The 19,596-nt window shown below is 42.8% G+C and overlaps 1 long non-coding RNA gene across 1 annotated transcript; it reads left to right on the plus strand.

Annotated features, from left to right (window-relative positions):
- Window positions 1–2,170: 2,170 nt before the first annotated feature.
- LOC134356911 (uncharacterized) lies at window positions 2,171–19,596 on the plus strand. Its single transcript, XR_010020463.1, has 3 exons — window positions 2,171–2,273; window positions 8,284–8,335; window positions 19,069–19,596. It is a non-coding gene; the product is annotated as an uncharacterized LOC134356911 (long non-coding RNA).

Raw genomic sequence — 19,596 nt, forward strand, 5'->3', positions numbered from 1 at the left:
AAGGCGAGAAAGGGCTGCAGATTATGGAATAAGATAAGAAAGGAAGTTGAGGCGTAGAACCAAATAAGGGGTGTCTGGGCAGATGGGAACAGTGGGGGAGGGGACACAGTGGGAGGAGTGGGCCGATGGAGCGGGAGGGGGAGAGTAGAGAAACTGGGTGATATGTGTCTGTGCTGGTTGAGAAGAGAAGTGTGTGCGAGGAGAGCTGGACAGATCAGAAGGGGTGGGGGAGAGAGAGAGAGAGAGAGAGAATGGGACAGAAGGGGAACAGTTTAATTGAAATTAAGTTTTTGGATTACCCAGGTGGAATGTGAAGTGCTGTTTCAGTTTGCATTTGGCTTCACCCTGGTAAAAGAGGAGACCAAGATCAGACGTGTGGGTGTGAGAATGAGAAGGGGAATTAAAATGGCTGGAAACCATGAGCTCCAGATGACAATTCCAGGCAGAGCACAGGTGCTCAGTTAAGTGCTTGCCAAACCGGCAATGTGGGACATGGAACACAGAACATTACAGCACCGTGTTGTGCCAACCCTTTAACCTACTGTGTGATCAGTCTAACCCCTCCCTCCCACATAGCCCTCCATTTTTCTATCATCCATGGACCCATCTAAGAGTTTCTTAAATATTCCCAATGTATCTGCCTCCACCAGGCCCTCCAACAGTGCGTTCCACATACCCACCACTCTCTACTACCTCTGACATCTCACCTATACTTCCCTCCAATCACCTTAAAATTATGGCCTCCCATACTTGCCATTACTGTAAAAGGAAAAGGGCGCTGGCTGCCGTAAAGCACTAACCCCAGAGACCATCCAGTTCTGATTCGACCCCAGCGACCCGCATCCAGATCATAGCCCTCCATACCCCTCGCATCCAGGTACTTATCCAAGCTTTGCTTAAATATTGCAATCAAACCCACTTCCACCACTCCTGCTGGCAGCTCGTTCCACACTTGCACCACCCCCTGAGTGAAGACGTTCCCCCTCAGTTCTTCTTAAACATTTCACCCCCAACCTGCAACCTCCAGTTCTAGTCTCACCAACATGCTTGCATTTACCCTATCTATAGTTCCTTCGTTATGTGCCATGTTGTATGACACAGGCAATCATGGTCTTTCCAGGACCAGGATTGTCTTGCCATTTTCCCCCGACATAAATGGTTTACCATTGCCTTCTTCTGGGCAGTGTCTTTACAAGACAGGTGACCGTTCCCATTATGAATACTCTTCAGGGATTGCCTGCCTGGCGTCAGTGGTTATAACCAGGGTTTGTGATATGCACCAGTTGCTCATATGACCATCCACCACCTGGTCCCCTGAGATCACCTGACCCTGATCGGGGCCGGAGGGTAGTTAAGCAGGTGCTATACCTTGCCCTATGGTGACCTGCAGGCTAGTGGAGGGAAGGACCACCTTACACCTTCTTTGGTAGAGATGTATCTCCACCCCACCATCCATAATCTATCTATACCCTTACAATCCTGTCTGCTCTGTCAATGCACCTTACCCTCTTTTACACCTCTATCAAGTCACATTTCATCGTCCTTCGTTCCAAAGAGAAAAGTTCTAACTTGCTCAACTTTTCCTCTTAAGACTTGTAGTGGTGGATTTCAGTGAGAACGTTCTTCTGAAGACATGGATGTTTCACACATCTTTCTTTATTTCGGGTATTTATTTACTTACTGTCCGTTACACCGCTGGTGTTTAGGGCAGCAATGAAGATCCTCCATCTCTGGCGGTGTTCAGAGCTTCCTTCATCGTGTCAGCAGCTCCCTCTCGGTTTTCACTACCATCAGTCATGCAAGTCCCGGGTGGAGACTCAGGAATACCGTCACAGGGAAGGATTCTTCATTGCTGATTCTGTAACTATTTTGTTTTACCAGTCAGGGTTGTTAGCTCTGAACTGAAGCACCGAAGTTGGAGTAATTTAGGTTATTTGCTCCACAAATTTTGTGAGTAGATTTGGTACTCTGTTCCCTCTCTCCTCCTTCCTTCTGTGCCTTCCTCCTTTTTTCTGGTAGTTTGTCTTGTTCTGCTCAATTTCACCATCAAACTGTGTTGTAAGGCAATCTGCCCTCTGGCACCCTTGCCAGAGAGCAACAGGCTTGCAAAGTCAGAATTAGAAACACTGCATCTGCCGTTCCCTGTAGGTTATCTAGAACTTGAAAATATCAAACACAGAACTGCAGTGAGAACCAGAAGAAAGCAATCTGCAACTAACTTTTGTGTAATTGATAGTCATTTAATTAAGGATAGTGAGAGGGACTTCTTGAAGGTAAGAACACATTCTGCCATGCCCACCAAAAAGAGGACGTGAATCGGAGCATTAGACCTCAAAGTCACAGCGCTGTTTTGAAATCAGATTGCTTGCTAGTTAACAAATTAGGATGCACAGAAATCTTAGCATGATATTTACAGAATTCTTATATTCATAATAGTGCATAGTTAACAAAAAGCTCTGAGATGGGAGTATTAACACTGGTTAAAATATTCAAAATAAAAGGAACTTTTTAATCACTTCTCTGCTTAAAAATATTCCTATGATGTGTGTTTGTTGAGTATTTGTTATGATAAAAGTATTAGCACTGTTTTCCATTGTAGGAATGTTGCTGGCAGTCGAATTGACTATTGATTTGCTGAATGAGTAATACCTTCCAAGCTTCAGCTGCAGGCCGTTCCGCTCAGTGAAATGGTCCTCAGACTCACCCAGATAATCCATTTTCTCATTACCGTTGCCTTCTTTCTTCCGCTGTCCAAGAAAAACTTTTGACTTAACCGCTTTGAGAACGCAACTTAGTGCTGTTGTGCATCTTTTTACATTTTTACTTCAATCTGCATTTCCCGTCTATTTGCAATGTGAAGTAAGCTATTGTCTTTGGCAGCCACTATGTTTTTGTAGGCAGCACAGAACTGTAGTGGTTAGTGCATTGCTTCACAGGGTGAGCTTTTACCGACTGGGGTTCAATTCCCACCACAGCCTGTAGGGAGTTTGGACCTTCTCCCCGTGGCTGTATGGGTTTCCTCCGGTTTTTCTCCTCATTCCAAAGATGTACGGGTTAAGGTTAGTGAGCTGTGGGCATGCTGTGTTGGTGCCAGAAACCTGGCGACACTTGCTTTTACTTGATGCAAATGAAGCATTCATTGTATGTTACGACGTACACGTGACAAATAGAGCTAATCTTTAATATAATCTTTCAGCAAGGCATAAATATGTATGTCAAGTGGATTGATTTTGAATGTTTTTCACACAATTGCTTGAAACAAAAATGCATATAACTATCACATAAGAGATAGGAGCAAAATTAGGCCATTCAGTCCATCAATTCCATTCTGCCATTTCATCATGGCTGATCCCGTATCCCATTCAACCCACACACCTGCTCTCTCACCATATCCCTTGATTGAATTGAATTGACTTTATTACTTACATCCTTCATATACACGAGGAGTAAAAATCTTTATGTTACGTCTCTGTCTATATGTGCAATGTGCAAATTATAGTAATTTATAATAAATAGTATGTACATTTATAATAAATAGTATGTATTCTCATGATGCCCCATCATGAGGCATCAGCAGAAACAGAGGTTCAAAGGGACAAGTTACACTGGCTCACACCTTGGGCAGGGGGAGTGCTCACATTGTCAGCTAAAGTCCTCGTATGATACTAAGCTGTTTGGTTAGTTCTGAATGGCTGTGTGTCAATGTTCGTACAAGCTTGCTGGCTTGCTGGAAGGAGCCTGAGCCGCCACTGAGATCACAATGAATGGGGAAACAGTCTTAGCGTTGGTGCGGCAGTGCCCAGAAAGATTTCATTTTCCCTAACCCTTACAAATCCTTCCAAGCCTTGCTCGACTTACGTTGTCTGTGCTGAGCGGTCTACTCAACCCCAGTACCCAATGGCAATCCCAAATTGTATTGCGATCTTTGCAAGGCCTCAGTTAGAATATCAGGATAGGATATTGTCTGAAACAACCTGAGGCACTCACTGAAAACCCTGGGCGAAAATGGCAGCAGCTGTACTGGGAATGGGGTTGCCACAGTAAGTGGTGTTTATGATATTCTGCTGCACTGTTCCTGCGGGTTAGTCAGTGATAAAAAATCTGAACTGAGCAGAATGGTTATTACGAGGAGATCTGCAGATGCTGGAATTTCAAGCAACGCACATCAAAGTTGCTGGTGAACGCAGCAGGCCAGGCAGCATCTCTAGGAAGAGATACAGTCGACGTTTCGGGCCGAGACCCTTCGTCAGGACTAACTGAAAGAACAGATAGTATTTGAAAGTGGGAAGGGGAGGGGGAGATCCGAAATGATAGGAGAAGACAGGAGGGGGAGGGATGGAACCAAGAGCTGGACCATTGATTGGCAAAAGGGATATGAGAGGATAATGGGACGGGAGGCCGAGGGAGAAAGAAAGGGGGAGGGGTGAAGCCCAGAGGATGGGCAAGGAGTATAGTGAGAGGGACAGAGGGAGAAAAAGGAGAGAGAAAAAGAATATACATATTTATATATATATATATATAAATAACGGATGGGGTACGAGGGGGAAGAGAGGCATTAACAGAAGTTAGAGAAGTCAATGTTCATGCCGTCAGGTTGGAGGCTACCCAGACGGAATATAAGGTGTTGTTCCTCCAACCTGAGTGTGGCTTCATCTTGACAGTAGTGGAGGCCATTGACAGACATATCAGAATGGGAATGGAATGTGAATTAAAATGTGTGGCCACTGGGTGATCCTGCTTTCTCTGGCGGACAGAGCATAGGCGTTCAGCGAAACGGTCTCCCAGTCTGCGCCGGGTCTCGCCAATATATATAAGGCCACATCGGGAGCACCAGACGCAGTATATCACCCCAGCCGACTCACAGGTGAAGTGTTGCCTCACCTGGAAGGACTGTCTGGGACCCTGAACGGTTATTAGTTCAAGCTACACAAAACAATAGCCAGCTCTCCTGGGAGCTGATGGGCAGACGAGCCTCCTCCAATATCATAGAGATTTCAGATAAGTTATGATATCATTAGGTTATGGGAGATAATTAAATTTTGTACGGGCATTTCTCAAATGTACCTATCCAGCCACTTTAGTAACCCAACCAGAACAAATATACCTTTGCAAACAATTATTCAACAACAGAAGCTGAGAGTTAAAAAAAAATTAATACTCAATCTGTTTTCTGTACTTGCTTTTGCAAGATACTGTCATTATCCTCTCCCTGATGTTAGGAAACATTTCTATTTTGAACATTCGTCAACTTACATTCAGTCCAATAGATGGCAGTGTGGCACAGTACTATGGAGTTCATGAACTGAACTCAATTCACATATATATTGGCTCAAGGTAACTTCTTACATTTTGTTCTGGTTTCTATCCAACCTTGTTTTTTTTTGTGCTCTTAGATGGTTAATACCCATTCCCTACTTCCAATAAAACGTATCTAAAATTCTACTGTCCCTATCCTAACTCGCACCTGTTCTGGTTCACACATCTCCCAGCTCTCAATCCCCCAGTCAGGCAAAATCCTGATTTTAAAATTCTCATGCTTGTTTACAATTCTGTTCAGAACCAAACTCTTCCACTTGTCTGTAATATCCAACCGCCACTAAACACCTCTCATTTTGTCATTTTAACTAGCTGCTCCATCATTGTCAGGAGTAAATTTAGGCCTCAAAGCCCAGACCCATGGAATTTGTTCCCTAAGGTTCCCTGCCTCTCCATCGCTTTCTCCTTCCTTAAGATGTTCTCCAAAACCAGTCATTTTGCACAATCTTTGTCTGTGAAAAGCTGCTGCTCAAGTTGCTCCTTGACAAATTTTGTTTGGGAGATCTTAATATTTTAAATATTCTCTTTAAAAAGAAAACAACAGTACATTTAACAAATGTTAAAATATCGGTATTATTTTCTTTTAATATGTAATTAGCTGGGTAACTTCCTCTGTAAGTACGTGATTCTATTAATGTATTTTTATTTTTTATTTATTTAGAGATATTGCACAGTTACAGACCCTTCCCACCAAACGAGCCCACACCGACCAATTACACCCATGTGACCAATTAGCCTACTAACCCGTAGGCCTTTGGAAAGTCGGAGGAAACCTGCGTACATGGTCATAGCGAGAACATGCAAATTTCTTGCGGGCAGCCCCGGAATTGAACCCGGGTTGCTAAATGCTACACTACTGTGAAAATTGCATGTTAACAGTTAAAACTTCTAAGTACTCACATTAATTCCATTGTGCGTCCTTTGTTAAAATCACCATTTATAAATTATGAATCACACTTGCATGACTGAGCTGTTCTATCTTTTACATAGCACCAAAGAAGCCATTTTAAAAAGCTCGAATCATCATTCCTTTTCGAATAGTAAATGTTATCACTATAATTCCTATTCCCGCAGAATATGGATAATAATCTGTCAATTTGGAAAACACTGGAGCAATTCAGTTTGAAGGTAGCAACAGAACTGATAAGATATAGGCAACAGGTGTCTAAAGCAGGGAAGAGGCATAACATATATGGATGGAAGTCTGAATAACACACACAAAATGCTGGAGGAACTCAGCAGATCAGGCAGCACCTATGAAAAGGAATGAAGAGTTGACATTTTAGGCCAAGACCCTTCATCAGGTCTCTTAATCTGATGGAGGGTCTCAGCCCCCAATGTTGACTCTTTATTTCTTTTCCGTAGACGCTGCCTGACCTGCTGAATTCCTCCAGCATTTTGTACGTGTTACTCTGGATTTCCAGCATCTGCAAAATCTGTTGTGTTCAGGGGAAAGTCAGTGTTCTTTCTGATGTACCATGTTCAATTTGGGTTTGAATAGATAATCAAGGATACAAATAGTCTGGTCTAACTTAAGGACTTGGTGGAGAGAAAGCTGGAAGATCATTTTGGTTTTCCAAGCATAAGTTGTGAGTCATCTATGCAGAACAAAAAAAAAATCTGATATCACGTCCGCTATGGAAAAGAAGTGGGATGGTTCAGCCATGTGGACACTGACCTCTGTTCATAAACGATATCCCAAAGGGTCATCACACAGTAACAGGACAACTTGGCACAGCGGGCCCTTTCAGCCCAGTGGGCATGGACCAACTCTCCGAAAGAGTGACTCACTTTGACCATTCAAATTCGCTTTGGCGGGTAATTATTGATTATAATTTAAGGCAATGTATTCCAGATTATTCCAACACACTGTGTACAAAAGCAACTCTCATCCCCATTTAAAAGCAGGCCAGGCAGCATCTCTAGGAAGAGGTGCAGTCGACGTTTCAGGCCGAGACCCTTCGTCAGGACTAACTGAAGGAAGAGTGAGTAAGGGATTTGGAAGTGGGAGGGGGAAGGGGAGATCCAAAATGATAGGGGGAGGGATGGAGCCAAGAGCTGGACAGTTGATTGGCAAAAGGGATATGACAGGATCATGGGACAGGAGGTCCGGGGAGAAGGAAACAGGGGAGGGGGGAAAAACCCAGAGGATGAGCAAGAAAAAGGAGAGAGAGAAAAAGAGTATATATATATTTAAATTACGGATGGGGTATGAGGGGAAGGAGGGGCATTAATGGAAGTTAGAGAAGTCAATGTTCATACCATCAGGTTGGAGGCTACCCAGACGGAATATAGGGTGTTGTTCCTCCAACCTGAGTGTGGCTTCATCTTGACAGTAGAGGAGGCCGTGGATAGACATATCAGAATGGGAATGGGACGTTGAATTAAAATGTGTGGCCACTGGGAATGTAAATGTGTGCCTGGCCTGCTGCGTTTCCCCAGCAACTTTTATGCGTGTTGCTTGAAATTCCAGCATCTGCAGATTTCCTCGTGTTTTTGTTCTCATCCCCATTTTGTTATTTCCAGTACTTTAAAACTGTCACTTAGTTAACTGTTTCCTTTGGTTCTCCTTTCACACGTCTTCTATATTTGACCATGTCCTCCCTTTACTTCTCAGGGAATAAAGCTAGTCACCATGACCCATTAGAAGGATCTGAGAACTCTCCTCCCATCCTTCTTCCACTCCTGCTTCTTTGATAACTTCGTTCAGTTCTGCCTGTTTCTTCATCCCTGCCATAACCGTTCGGAAGGCAAGAATTTTTACATCACAATTGGATGCAATTTGACCACAGAGGTTCAATCCGAGTAGTAGGCTGAAAGATCAGATAGCTTTGTTATTTTCTGCTTCAGCTATTTAGTGCGATGAATACGACCAATATTCCAGCTATTTCTGGCTGGTATCTCATCACTTTCAGATATACATGATGCTGCTTCTGATATATCCTTCTCCACTCCTTATTGTTCCAGGAATGATCCCCTGGTGTGAGATGGTAGAACAAGGGATGTGCCAAGCTTTGAGGTGAGAGATGGTGTAGCATACATTCTTTTACTGATACTGATGGTCCATAGCATCGCACGGATGCCCGGTTTTGAGATGTCGAATCCATTTTGAGTCCATCCCATTTATCACTTTTGTTGTGTCAAGTAACATGATATACAGTAAGCAGGGTGTCCTCACAGTGTGAACACAGGGCTTTAGAAACATAGGAACATGGAAAACCTACCCTCATGTCAGTCTATCCACTTGCTACAAACCCATTGTGGCAGCTACATACTTCAGGAGACTGAAGCCTGCTCAATTTGTGGGTGTGCTACCAAGCAACTCTTGGTGATGGATATCGATATCCCCCCATCTAGCCTGTGTGCTACATTCTGTCTGAATATAGCATTAATGGTACAATTGAGTGGCTTGCCAAGAATTTACCAATCTGAAGTCATATATTGTCAGATGGCAGATTTCCTCCTCTGAAGAGCATTAGTGAACAAGAAGAGTTCTTGTGATGTTCCAGCGGTTTTCTTGGCCATCATTACTAAGGGTTTAAATTCTATGGTTGCGTTTGCAGGATTTGAGCTCAGTCTCTGTATCATTAATTCAGTTCTCTGGGTTATTAGCCTTGTAATCTAATCATTGTGCCATCATGCTATCACTTCATCAGAGGCTTATTTCAATCCACAACCATCGGAGAGTTACAAGTATGACATGAGGAATTGAAGTGTGAATGCAGTAGTCATGATTACATCTTGTTGCATTATCCAGGCATATGTATCAAGTTCAAAGTCAAAGCAACACATTGCAAACCTTGGCCTGTGCCATATTTCAGGTGGAAGAGGAGCTACATAATCTTCAACAGAATGGATTCTCAGTGAAATGCTTGAAAGTGAATGAGGTACCCCAGTTAGGATGGCTCCAGATGAAAGGTCTCGGCCTGTAGCATTGACTGTCCATTTCTTCTACAGGTGCTGCCTGATCTGCTGTGTTTCCTCCAGCAGTTGGCATTTTTATTTGCGGAGGATTATATTGATAGATTTATATGAGAAAAAGATGCAAAGAAAATCAGATCATGCTGAACTACAGCATGAACTGTTTTAACTGTATGGTCTGTTTCTGTCCCATATGTGTGATTGTGTATGTAAGTGAAACTCTCCCTCAGAGGGCAAGAAGTGTGGTACATTTGTAGGTAACAACATTAATGAATCATGTGTGCAAGTAATATAATATCTTGTGGTTAACCTGTAACAGTTATACATCCATGTTCTGAAACTCCTGGGAACAACAGATCATCACAGATTCCATCATGGGTGAAGCTTGGCTCACAGGACATCCAAAAACTCTGTCGTTCTGAAAGAAAAATCATGGACAATGCATCTCATAATAAGTCCTGATTTCTTGTTTTGAATGATTTTTTTTAATATTGAAAATTGAAACAAAATTAAATGATTGGTTAATGGGCAGGAAATAAAGAGTAGGAACAAATTGGTTATTTTTACGTTGGCTCTCTGTTTCTGGCAGGATGTCACAGAATCAATGGCAGGCTATCAGCTATTTACCATCTATAAAAATAGATGAAAGGGCTGAGTGCATTGTTTCCATGTTTGCTGCTGATACAAAGCTAAGTGGGTATGAAAACTGGGAGGAGGATGCAAGGTCTGCGAAGGAAATAAGACAGGTTAAGTGAGTGGGCAAGAAGGCGGCTGGTAGAATATAATGTGAAATAATCCTGATTCTAATGCAGAAAACTCATAAACTATTCTGTCTGGGTAGCCTCCAACCTGATGGCATGAATATGCCGCTAATGCCCCACCTCCCCCTCAAACCCCATCCATTGTTTATTTATATACACACATTCTTTCTTTTTCTCCCTCTTTCCCTCTGACTATACCCCTTGCCCATCCTCTGGGCTTTTTTCCCCCTCCCCCTTTTCCTTCTCCCTGGGCCTCCTGTCCCATGATCCTCTCATATCCCTTTTGCCAATCACCTGTCCAGCCCTTGGCTCCTGGCTCCATCCCTCCCCCTCCTGTCTTCTCCTATCATTTTGGATCTCCCCCTCCCACTTTCAAATCTCTTACTAGCTCTTCCTTCAGTTAGTCCTGACGAAGGGTCTCGGCCCGAAACGTCGATTGTACCTCTTCCTAGAGATGATGCAGCAACTTTTATGTGTGTTGCTTGAAATTCCAGCATCTGCAGATTTCCTTGTGTTTGCGTTTTTAAACTATTAGAAACCTTCCTAGTATGATGAAAAGCTAATAAACCCACGTGTACAGAAGGGTCTTGGAATAGAGCAGGGGTTCCCAACCTTTTTATGCCATGGACACCTCCCCATTAATCAAGGGGTTCGTGGACCCCAGGATGGAAACCCCTGGAATAGAAGTTTGTAAAAAAACAATAAATTGACGTGTGGGTACCACAGGGAAGTAAAATAATGTGTAGTAGATATGCATTTAATTCTAAACTGTTTGGAATACATGCTGATGCTGTCCAGGACCCTTCATAAACCCTCACCCATGTACTTCTTGACATCTAATTGGAGACATCATGGATGAGGTACTTAATAAGGAGAGAGTGAGAAGAACTGGCCGATAAGAATTAGAGATTGTTTCAAATGGAACATTCTGAGGAGGGTTGACAGGATTGATATGATAAGGTTAAAATTTCTGGCAGGAGAGCCATGGGGTGGGGATGTGGGACCATGGTCTCAGAACAATGGAAAGGATATGAACAAGGGAACAAGGGAATGTGAATGAGAAATCCGTGAATCTTGGAATTTTCGATCCTGGAGGCTTGGTGTATCTTGGTTCTGGAGGGTTGAGTGTATTTAGTGCTGAGATTGTTAGATTTTTGGTCACTAAAGCAGCCAAGGAATTTGGGGATTGGGAGAGAATGTAAACTAGAAGTAGATAAAAATATTTGATTGAGAAGGAGATTTATGAGTCAAGTAGCTAACTCTTGTATTTGTGTCTCGTAAGATCATAACACATAGGAGCAGAATTAGGCCATTTGGCTCATGAAGTCTGCTCCTCCATTCCATCGCGGCTGATTTATTATCTCTCTCAACCCCATTCTCCAGCCTTCTTCCCAAGACCTTTGACACCCTTACTAATCAAGAACCTATCAACTTCCACTTTAAATATATCCAATGACTTGACCTCCACAGCCATCTGTGATAGCGAATTCCACATATTGGCCACCCACTGACTAAAGAAATTCCTGCTCCTCTCGGTTCGAAAAAGGACGCCCTCCTATTTTGATGCTGTGCCCTCTCGTCCTAGAGTCCCCCACTATTGGAAGCATCCTCTTCATGTCAAGCTTGTTATGGGACTTACACACTGACTGAAGTTATTCCCTGATCACATGCAACCCTAACATGTACCGCCTGATAAATCAGAATCTGTAAGTAGCTGCTGTAATTTCTTCTACAGTTTATTATCAGCAACTGCTATGTGAGAAGTTCCAAAAATCTAGAGACCACCTGTGATCAGTGCAGGAGAGGAAATCAAGGACGTGGGTGAGATTCATTCAGAGTTAATTAGGAAAAGCAGAGGCATGGGGCTTTAATTCCAGCAGTAATCACAAACTACCCACTGCAAAAACTTGTAGCTCTAAGAATCCTCTTAATCCACAATAACAAATGATATCACAGATAGTTCATCGAGACAGAGATGTCACATTATCCACCTTGCTACAGTGACATTGTAACCAGCCAAAGCACCTCAGATGTGGCTTTCAGCTAATTTGGTGGGAGGTGCGAAGGGCTTGAAGGCTACACTAGCAGTGCAGCAGGCGGGGAGATTTGTCTCAAATGTAGACGATAAATCCAGTGAGCAGAACAAACGCAGGCAATTCAGAGAGTATGGGAAGGCTCAGCTGCATTTACTTTAATGCAAGGAGCCTGACGGGTAAGTCCGCTGAGCTCAGCGCATGCAATTACGGTATCATTGTAATCGCCGCCATGTAGTGGTAAAGAGAAGGGCAGAACTGGCAATATAAAGTTCTGGGGTAAAGAAGCTTCAGGTGTGGCAGAGGGGGATGCAAATGAATAGGAAGAACATTACAGTGGCGCTTAGAAAGGATTTTCTGGAGAGATCATCCAAGTCTATTTGCAAACAAGAGAAGGACAATCAGTTTGCTGGGACAGTGTTCATCCCAATGGTCGGCAGGAATCAGAGAAACATTTATGCAAGCAAATCACGGCAAAGTATAAATGCAATGGGGTTGTAGTGGGAGGGGATTTTAACTTCCCCAGTATTAGCTTGATTGCCCCAGTGCAAAGAGTTTGGATGGGTTGGACTGTGTTAAGTGCATCAAAGAGAGTTTGGAGACAACATGTAGACAGTGCTACTACTAGAGATGTTGCTGTATGGGGCTTCACCTTGGGAAATGAAATTGGGCAGAAGGGTGAAGTGTCAGTGAGGGATCATTTTGCAAATAGTGACCATAATTCTGGACAGTTCAAAGGTAATTGTGAAAAAGGACAAGGTTGTCCCTTGAGAGTGAAGGTCCTAAATTGTTGATATTAATACATAAGAGAGGTCCAGACACAAGTGGAATTGGAGCAGGCGCTTGTGGGTAAAGCAATGTTTGACAAGTGCAAGTCATTTAAAAGATACTTATTAAGCATTCAGGGATAGAATGTTCTGGGAAGGCTGAAAGAAAAGGTGTCAATATTAAGGAACTCCAGATGGCAAAGGATACTGAATACACAAGAGACTACAGAATCTAGACTACAGAATTGTTATATTAATAGCAAAAGGATAGTGAGGGATAAAATTGGTCCCTTAGAGAATCAGAGTGGATGGCTATGTGCAGAGCCAAAAGAGATGGGGGAGATTTTGAACAATTTCCTTTCTTCGGTATTCACTAAGGAGAAGGATATTGAATTGTGTAAGGTAAAGGAACAAAGAAAGGTAGTTATGGAAAGTATGACGATTAATGAAGAGGAAGTACTGGTGCTTTTAAGGAATATAAAAGTGGATAAGTCTCCGGTTCCGGACAAGATATTCCCTAGGACCTTGAGGGAAGTTAGTATGGAAATAGCAGGGGCTCTGACAGAAATATTTCAAATGTCATTAGAAACGGGGATGGTGCCGGAGGATTGGCGTATTGCTCATGTGGTTCCATTGTTTAAAAAGGGTTCTAAGAGTAAACCTAGCAATTATCAGCCTGTAAATTTGATGTCAGTGGTGGGTAAATTGATGGAAAGTATTCTTAGAGATAGTATATATAATTATCTGGATAGTGTCTGATTAGGAACAGTCAACATGGATTTGTGCGTGGAAGGTCATGTGTGACAAATCTTATTGAATTTTTTGATGAGGTTACTAGGAAAGTTGACGAGGGTAAAGCGGTGGATGTTGTCTGTATGGACTTCAGTAAGGCCTTTGACAAGGTTCCACATGGAAAGTTAGTTAGGAAGGTTCAATCGTTAGGCATTAATATCAAAGTAGTAAAATGGATTCAGCAGTGGCTGGATGGGAGATGCCAGAGAGTAGTGGTGGATAACTGTGTGCCAGATTGGATGGTGTCTAGTGGTGTGCCTCAGGGATCTGTATTGGGTCCAGTGTTGTTTGTCATATACATTAATGATCTGGATGATGGGGTGGTAAATTGGATTAGTAAGTATGCAGATGATACTAAGATAGGTGGTGTTATGGATAATGAAATAGGTTTTCAAAGCTTGCAGGGAGATTTAGGCCAGTTAGAAGAGTGGGCTGAAAGATGGCAGATGGAGTTTAATGCTGATAAATGTGAGGTGCTACATTTTGGTAGGATTAATCAAAACAGGACATACATGGTAAATGGTAGGGCGTTGAAGAATGCAGTAGAACAGAGGGATCTAGGAACAATGGTGCATAGCTCCCTGAAGGTGGAATCTCATGCGGTTAGGGTGGTGAAGAAAGCTTTTGGTACGCTGGCCTTTATTAATCAGAGCATTGAGTATAGGAGCTGGGATGTAATGTTGAAATTGTATAAGGCATTAGTGAGGCCAAATTTGGAGTATTATGTACAGTTCTGGTCACCGAATTATAGGAAAGATGTCAATAAAATTGAGAGAGTACAGAGGAGGTTTACTAAAATGTTGCCTGGGTTTTATCTGCTAAGTTACAGAGAAAGGTTGAACAAGTTAGGTCTTTATTCTTTGGAGCATATAAAGTTGAGGGGGGACTTGATAGAGGTATTTAAGATTATGTGGGGCATAGATAGAGTTGACATGGATAGGCTTTTTCCATTGAGATTGGGGGAGATTCAAACAAGAGGACATGAGTTGAGAATTAAAGGGCAAAAGTTTAGGGGTAACATGAGGGGAAACTTCTTTACTCGGAGAGTGGTAGCTGTGTGGAAAGAGCTTCCAGCAGAAGTGGTAGAGGCAGGTTTCATGTTGTTGTTTAAAGTTAAATTGGATAGATATATGGACAGGAAGGGAATGGATGGTTATGGGCTGAGTGCAGGTCGGTGGGACCAGGTGAGAGTAAGAGTTCGGCACAGACTAGAATGGCCGAGATGGCCTGTTCCGTGCTGTAATTGTTATATGGTTATAGAATCAGAATCAGGTTTAACATCACTGGTATATGTTGTGAAATTTGTTAACTTTGCATCAGCAGTACAATGCAATACATCATAATAGAGAGAAAAAATACCTGTGAATAACAGTAAGTATATCTACTAAATAGTTAAGTTCGATAAGTAGGGCAAAACGAAATAGAAATAAAAGAGTAGTGAGGTAGACTTCATGATGCTTATGCTGGAATCTGAATCAAAAGATAAATTCCTAGAAGATCTCAGTGGCTCAAACAGCATCCGTGGAGGCAAAGAAACAGTAATAACTGGAGGAAGGCATGTCCGGGGTGACTGGGGTCTTTGATGATGGATGCCACCTTCTTGCAGAATGTCCTCAGTGGTGGAGAACGTTGTTCCCATGTTGGACCTGAATGAGTCCATAACCCTCTACAGCCCCTTGCTATCCTGTGCATTGAAGCCTCCCTTCCGGGCTGTGATGCAACCAATCAGAATGCTCTTTGCTCTACATGGATAGAAATTTGTGAGAGTCTTTGGTGGCATACCAACCTCTGAAAACTGCTAATGAAGTAGAGTCACTGGCATGCCTTCTTCGTGATTACATCAACGTGCTGGCTCAGGATAGAGCCTCTGAGATGTTGATGCTCAAGAACTTGAAGTTGCTCACCCTTTCAAAGCATGCATAAAGGGCATTGAACTTACCAGGGAGAGCATCAATGGGCTCAGCCCCAGTACTCCCGACTCAGTGCTCCAGTTCAGGGGCTTTACCATCCGTCATCGACTGGATGGTCACATCTGATGAAGGCAGAGGCGTTTGCTTCGTGATTAACTCTTCACGGTACACAGATATGGTGGTTCTGTCTCACTCCTGTTCTGTTGACCCGGAACATTTGGCAGGAAAGTGTGATCCATTCTACCTGCCAAGGTTCTCCACTGTCATCCTGGTAATGGTGTGTATTCTATCGCTGGCAGGTGTCAGGCTGGCACAGGAGGAGCTGATCATATGGTCAACAGTCACAACACAGTGCACCCTGATGCCTTCTCAATCATGGCAGGAGACTTCAACCAGGCTAACCTGAGGAAGTCTCTGACCAACTACCAATATGTCACATGCAGAACCAGAGGAGCAAACACACTCGATCACAGTTACACCACCATCAAGAACACTTACCATGCCGTCTCACACCCGTACTTTACCGAGTCCAGTCACCTGGCTGATGTACCACTCCTGGTACATAGGCAAAGACTCAGGACTGCAGTACCAGTGGAAGATCATGAAGGTCTGGATAAGGGAGGCAGAGGAGTGTTTACAGGACTGCTTTGAAATAGTGGGCTGGACTATATTCAAGGATTCACCTTCTGATATGAATGAGTATGCCACTGACTTCATCAAGACCTGTGTGGAGAGTTATATCTTTAAGAATATAGCAGGTCCTCCTAACCAGAAGCCCTGGATGAACCAGGAGATTCACTGTTGGCTTAGGGCTAGATCTGTGGTGTTCAGAATCAGGATCAGAAGCAAGTTTAATATCACTGATATATGTCATGAAATTTGTTGCTTTGGGACAGCATTACAAAAAAAGCTATAAATTACAATAAGAAATATATAGAAAAATTGAATTAAATAAGTAGTGCAACAATAGAGCTTTATGGGAGAAGCCAGAGAATGGTAGTAGATGGTCGCCTCTCTGACTGGAGGCCTGTGACTAGTGGAGTGCCACAGGGATCGGTGCTGGGTCCATTGTTGTTTGTCATCTATATCAACGATCTGGATGATAATGTAGTTACCTGGATAACAAATTTCATGACCCAAGATGTAGGGGACAGCAAGGTGGGCTATCATTGTTTCCAGTGGGATCTGGACCGGCTGGAAAAATTGGCTGAAAGACGGCAGATGGAATTGAATGCAGACAGGTGCGAGGGGGAGGCATTGCACCTTGGTAGAACCAACCAGGGTAGGTCCTGTACACTGAAGAGTGTGGTAGAACAAAAGGGTTCAGGAGTACAGGTGCATAATTAGTTGAAAGTGGCATCACATGTAGATAGGGTCATAAAGAAAGCTTTTGGCACATTAGCCTTCATAAATCAAAGTATTGAGTTTAGGAGATGGGATGTTACTGTATTTTGAAGTTGTATAAGACATTAGCGATACCTAATTTGGAGTATTGTGTGTAGTTTTGGTCACCTACCTACAGGAAGGATATAAATAAGATTGAAGGACTACAGAAAAAATTTACAAGAATTTACCTACCATGCACAAAGCCATGTTGACTCTCCCTAATAAGTCCCTGTCTATCCAAATACTTGTAGATCCTATCTCTTAGTACTCCTTCCAATAATTTACCTACTACCAACGTACTATAACTTCCGGGATTACCTTTAGAGCCTTTTTTAAATAACGGAACAACATGAGCTATCTTCCAATCCTCCGGCACTTCACCCGTAGATACCGACATTTTAAATATATCTGCCAGGGCTCCTGCAATTTCAACACTAGTCTCCTTCAAGGTCTGAGGGAATACCCTGTCAGTCCTGGGGATTTATCTACTCTGATTTGCCTCAAGATAGCAAACACCTCCTCCTCCTCAATCTGTATTTGTTCCATGACCTCACTACTTGTTTGCCTTATTTCCATTGACTCCATGCCAGTTTCCTTAGTAAATATAGACACAAAAAACCCATTTAAGATCTCCCCCATTTCTTTTGGTTCCATACATAGTCGGCCACTCTGATCTTCAAGAGGACCAACTTTATCTGTTACTATCCTTTTGCTCTTAATATTCCTGTAGAAGCTCTTTGGATTATGCTTCACCTTGACTGCCAAAACAACCTCATGTCTTCTTTTAGCCCTCCTGATTTCTTTCTTAAGTAACTTTTTGCACTTTTTTATACTCCTCAAGCACCTTATTTGCTCCCTGTTTCCTAAACATGTCATACATCTCTCTCTTCTTCTTTATCAGAGTTCCAATATCCCTTGAGAACAAAGGTTCCTTATTCTTATTCACTTTGCCTTTAATCCTGACAGGAACATACAAACTCGGCACTCTCAAAATTTCTCCTTTGAAGGCCTCCCACTTACCAATCACATCCTTGCCAGAGAACAACCTGTCCCAATCCACACTTTTTAGATCCTTTCTCATTTCTTCAAGTTTGGACTTTTTCCAGTTTAGAACCTCAACCCAAGGACCAGATCTTTCTTTATCCATGATCAAGTTGAAACTAATGATGTTATGATCACTGGAACCAAAGTGTTCCCCTACACACACTGCCATCACCTGTCCTAACTCATTTCCTAATAGGAGATCTAATATTGCATCCTCTCTAGTTGGTACCTCTATATATTGATTTAGGAAACTTCCCTGAACACATTTTACAAACTCTAACCCATCCAGACCTTTAACAGTATGGGAATCCCAATTGATATGTGGCAAATAAAAATCCCCTACTATCACAACTTTATGTTTCCTGCAGTTGCCTGCTATCTCTCTGCAGATTTGCTCCTCCAATTCTCGCTGACTATTGGGTGATCCTTAATACAACCCCATTAATGTGGTCATACCTTTCCTGTTTCTCAGCTCCACCCATATAGCCTTGGTAAACAAGCCCTCTAATCTGTCCTGCCTGAGCACTGCTGTAACATTTTCCCTGACTAGCAATGCCACCCCTCCACCCTTCATTCCTCTGCCTCTATCACTTCTGAAACATTGGAAACCTAGAACATTAAGCTGCCAGTCCTGCCCCTCCTGCAGCCAAGTTTCACTAATGGCTATAATAACGTAATTAGGTTAGGACTTTATTCCTTGGAACATAGAAGATTGAGATGAGATTTGATAGAGATTTACAAAATTATGAGGTGTATAGATAGGGTAAATGCAAGCATGCTTTTCCCACTGAGGTTGGGTGGGACTACAACCAGAGGTCATGGGTTAAAGGGTGAAAGGTGAAAAGCTTAAGAGGAACATGAGGGGAAATTTCTTCACACAGAGGGTTGTGAGAGTGTGGTATGAGCTGCCAGAACAAGTGGTGCCCGTGAGCTCTATTTCAATGTTTAAGTGAAATTTGGATTGGTACATGGGTGGTAGAGATATGGAGGGCTATGGTCCCAGTGCGGGTCAATGGGAGAAGGCAGTTTAAATGATTCGGCATGGACTAGATGGGCTGAGGGGCCTGTTTCTGTCCTGTACTTTTCTAAGACTCTAAAAGTGAGGCAGTCTTTATGGGTCGGTTCTTTGTCCTTTCAGAAATCTGATGGTGGAGCGGTCGAGGCTGTTCCTAAAACATTGAGAATGCATCTTCAGGTTCCTGTACCTCCTCCCTGATGATAGCAATGAGAAGAGAACAAGTCCTGCATTCAACACTGGCAAGCCAGCAACCAACAAGAAGTCCTACAAGAATCCTACAACCCATGGAGGACCATTGTGGAGATTGAAAACATATTCTGAGTGACAACAGACAGAATCAGATGTATAATAGTTTTACATACCATTACTGTCTAAACCCAACAGCATAAATTAATGGCAGTGAATGAAAACTCAAAGAAAGTGACAAAGCCGGGAAATAGGACATTGAAGAAGGCCAATGCCATGCTTCCCTTCATTGGTCCAGGAAATAGAATATAACATTTGTAACATCAGGCCACTGTATAACTGATGATTATGTTGGGGGAGCATCATCGGCGCTGGTGATGCAAAAAGACTAAATAAACTCATCCTTGGCTACAATCCGGACTCTTCTGAGTGAGTGGTGGAGAGTCATAGTCATAGTCATAC

Source organism: Mobula hypostoma, chromosome 15 (assembly GCF_963921235.1).
Source record: "Mobula hypostoma chromosome 15, sMobHyp1.1, whole genome shotgun sequence".
NCBI lineage: Eukaryota > Metazoa > Chordata > Chondrichthyes > Myliobatiformes > Myliobatidae > Mobula > Mobula hypostoma.